This window comes from Arachis ipaensis, chromosome B01 (genome assembly GCF_000816755.2).
Source record: "Arachis ipaensis cultivar K30076 chromosome B01, Araip1.1, whole genome shotgun sequence".
NCBI classification, from domain to species: domain Eukaryota; kingdom Viridiplantae; phylum Streptophyta; class Magnoliopsida; order Fabales; family Fabaceae; genus Arachis; species Arachis ipaensis.
The window spans coordinates 124,277,740-124,282,047 of record NC_029785.2 but is presented as its reverse complement, the minus strand read 5'-3'; the positions used below and the strand labels follow the sequence as shown (position 1 = coordinate 124,282,047).

Here is a 4,308-nt window from a genome sequence, read left to right as displayed (position 1 = left end):
AAGATAACAATTATCAATCATGTTTGAGTTTGATAACTCCTGAGTTACTGATTTCTTAACCAAGACCAAAAGGAGAAAAGTAAATCTACTGGAATAAAAATGTCTTCAGATGGGAATAATAGCAACATAAATAAAATAAAGCAAGATTAAACTGAAATACCTCAAATAACATTAATTCAAAAGAGTAATCTATAACATGGAAGAATTCATAAATTAAATTGCAAAAGTAAATAAAAGGAATATTGAACCTGATAAAGAGATAATCCGGAAAGCGAATAAAATCCTAATTCTAAATCCTAATCCTAAAGAGAGAAGAGAGGGGAGAGAACCTCTCTTTAAACTAAATCTAAATCATGAAAACTAACTAAAGTGAAGACTCTCTTTGAATGGATGTATTCTTCCACTTCATAACCTCTGGTCTATGCCTTCTGGACTTGGATTTGGGCCAAAAAGGGCCTCAGAAATCGCTATGAGCGTTTTCTGCAATTTCTGGTGCGTGGCATCTGTCACGCGTCCGCGTGGGTCACGCGGTCGTGTCATTCGGAGTTTTTCTTTTCACGCAGTCGCGTCAGTCATGCGGCCGCGTCACTGCTTCTTCGCAATTGGCATGCGGCCGCGTCGTCCATGCGATCGCGTGGATGCCAATTTCTCCAAAAACTCCGTTTTGTGCTTTCCTTCCATTTTTGTATGTTTTCTTTCCATCCTTTGAGTCATTCCTGCCTTAGAAGATCTGAAACTACTCAACACACTAATCACGGCATCGAATGGAAATAAAGGTAATTAAAATAATTAATTTTAAAGCATAGAAAACATGTTTTTCACATACATCACATAATAAGGAAGGGAAAGTAAAACCATGCAATTAATATGAATAAGTGGGTGAAGGATTGAATAAATCACTCAAACTAAGCATAAAATATATCATAAAATATGGGTTTATCAGTCGATAAAGGTAAAGAAGTTGATGATGAAGAAGATTACTTTAAAGAAGGAGATGATGACATGGTTGGTACAATCTCGATAATTCCGACCGAATATCTGGGTGAGTATGAAGGTGACCCAGAGGAAGATTATGATATGGAGGATGAAGAAGCTTTTTCCTTCATTCGAATTGAGGATGAGCCATGGTATTTCCTTCGGCCTATTAAGAAGCAGATGTCTCATCTTCGCCCACTTCATATGACCACTACTTTGAGTGGAATTAAGGTAAACAAAGTCTTGATTGATGGTGGGGCAGCAATCGGTCTTTTACCCGAGAGAATGTTAATGAAAGTAGGTAAACATTCTGATGATTTGGTCCCCACAAATATTGTTGTGATGGATTTTAGTGGGGTATCGACACTGGCGAAAGGATTGGTAACTCCTACCGTGAAGGTTGGATCATCTGAGCGGAACACTATGTTTGTGGTGGTTCCTTCAAAAGCAAGCTATAATGCTTTGTTGGGACGAGACTGGATCCATGGTGTGGGTGCAGTACCTTCCACTGTGCATCAAAGTGTTCTTCTGTGGTCAAAGGATGGCAAACCTGAGATCTTTAAGGCAGATTCGAATATTTATGTCGAACAAATGCATATTGATTTCAAGATGTATAATCCTAAATTGAAGCCTCTAAACGTTACCCAGATTTAGGTTTTACTCCAACTAGTTGGGATTGTCTGCCTTGAAGGTCTTGTGGATCTGCACTATGGACCACGTTGAGGAGTTTCCGATTACCTGGTAACATTGCATAATTATTTAAGTAATTTTTATTCTGTAGAAAATAAAGATGATTCTTCTGATGAAGTAGAATCACATAGGGTTAGTAGTATTTCTAATTATAATTGTATCGACTCAGCGTCTTCAGTTGAGTTAGTTATAATTTTACTGCTTCATGTAATGGCAATAATGATGTAAGTCAAACTGCCGATTTAGTGGCTCAGGCCCATTGTGTAGAAAATCAAAGTAGTATTAATGATCAAGTTTTTCTAATTCTAAGGATGATATTGATTCACTTTTGATTGCATCTATGATTTGGAACCATTGGGTTTAGAGAAATATTCAGTAAGAGATGATGATTATTATAAAGGGTTTGAATACCAAGATCCCTTAGAAAAAATTAATTTAGGGACTCTTGATGATGTTCGAATAACATATATCTGCAAAGATCTCATGGATCCTTTTCGAACCGAACTCTTTAATCTTTTACATGAATTTAAGGATTGTTTTGCTTGGGATTATCACGAGATGCCGGGTCTCGATCGTTCCCTTGTGGAACGTCGATTACTATTAAAACCGAATGCTAGACCCGTAAAGCAAACTCCGAGACGTTTTGCTCCAGAAATCAATGGAAAAATAAAGGAAGAAATCAAATGCTTGATTAAAGCGAAATTCATTCAAACTACTCGTTATGTTGAGTGGGTCTCGAATATTGTTCCTGTGATGAAGAAAAATGGGAAGTTAAAGGTATGCATTGATTTCCGAGATTTGAATAATGCTACTCCAAAAGATGAATATTTTATGCCAATGGCAGATATGTTAATTGATTCTGCGGCAGGAAATGAAATCTTAAGTTTTATGGACGGTTATTCAGGTTATAACCAAATCTTTATTGCCGAAGATGACGTGTCAAAAACTATTTTTCGTTTTCCTGGAGCGTTAGGCACGTATGAATGGGTGGTTATTCCTTTTGGATTGAAAAATGCTGGTCCCACGTATCAGCGAGCAATGAATGCTATTTTCCATGAGTTTATTGGAAGATTTATGGAAGTATATATTGTAACAGCCCAGACCACCCGCTAGCACGATATTGTCCGCTTTGGCACACAAGGCCTCACGGTTTTGCCTTTGACGATAGGGATGATAGCCGAAGCCCCCCACACTCACTCGTCAAAACGCGTCATGCTAGGGAGAGGTATCCACACCCTTATAAGGCATACTTCGTTCCTCTCTCCAACCAATGTGGGCCTTACAGGCAGAATAGGGAGTAGAAGCTGGGAGTTCAAAAGTGGAGTTTAAAAAGTCAGATAAAAGCTGATTGAGAAGGGTATTTTTGATCCATGCATCCGGTGGATGATCCAAAAGTTTAAGAAGTAACCGGAGTTGCTCTCGAGTATCAACATCCAATTCGAATGGAGAACTGGATGAAGCAAGTCTAGGGAGTGTTGGAGCAGGAACAGGCACTTCGTCTTCTTGAATAACTCGATTTAAGACAAAGATCAAGTTAGCCAATGTAGCACTTGTGGGTATGGTAGAAGCTCCTGAATTTCCAGAACCTGATCTAGGGAGAGTTTGAAATCCAGCTTGTTGAGGAGGGCTGGAAAACCCTTGAGGAGTTTCTAAAACTTTGGATCGAGATGAATCTGAATTTGTTGTTTCAGCAACTCGAGAGACAGAATCGGAGTATGGAGCCGCTCGGTTCTCAGTAGAAATTGCAGCTTGATTGTTTGGTGAGTTCGACTCAAGTATTTGAGTGTCTATTGGAGAGTGCTGCGAGGGATCTGTTGTTAGATCAACCACCTGTGTTACATGAGGAGGTGGAAAAACAGTCTGAAGTGGTTGAATAGACCCCGTGACTTAAATTGAATCATGGGATGTGGAGTGCCCTTGATCATGATGTTGTTGTAAAAGTGGTTGATCAGGTGCCACAGGAATAGAAGAGAGAAAAAACAGCCCAGAATCGGTCTTCATCCGATTGTGTATTTGGAAAGTTGGGTTTGTAATCAGCTAATCGAAAACCTTCAATATGATGTTTATCAGTACTACCACCTCCAGGTTTTGTCATGAATTTTTCGAAAATAGCATTAAGCCATAGTTGGAGAAGCCAAAGAGGGCCACCTGTACTGATGATACTGTTGTCTCGGAGACAATGAACGAATTGACCAAGTTCTTCAAAAATATGCCCTAAAAGAAGTTTGGCCAGATTAAGAACTTTCCCTTCGTGAAGCAGACCAGCCAAGGGAAGAAAGAGCTTTGACATCTGGACGCTTCGAGAACAGAAAAGGATTACATTTAGCCAGTAGAACAAGAAGGCTACGTGTTCATCGTCTGTAACATCAGTGCCTTCCACGCCCATGTTATGAGTAATAAAATCACTGTAGGAGTTGGTCAAGACAACATTATATTGACGCTTCGGCTGCATGTTAGGAGTACAGTCTGGTGGGTTTATTGGAAGCCCTGTGATAGCGGCTACGTCTAGAAGGGACATTCCTATCATTCCACAAGGGAGGTGGAAGCTGTTGGTTGTCCTGTTCCAAAAACAAGTCACAGCCCCGATCATCCAAGGGAGCGTTATAAGTGAGAAATGGGAGAGTCTTAATAGTTCCTGAATTC

General features: G+C 39.6%; 1 protein-coding gene across 5 annotated transcripts in view; it reads left to right on the top strand.

Annotated features, from left to right (window-relative positions):
* The window catches only part of LOC107635950 (SWI/SNF-related matrix-associated actin-dependent regulator of chromatin subfamily A-like protein 1), a 94,804-nt gene that overhangs the window by 77,211 nt on the left and 13,285 nt on the right, over positions 1-4,308 (top strand). The gene's annotated exons all lie outside the window — the stretch shown is intronic.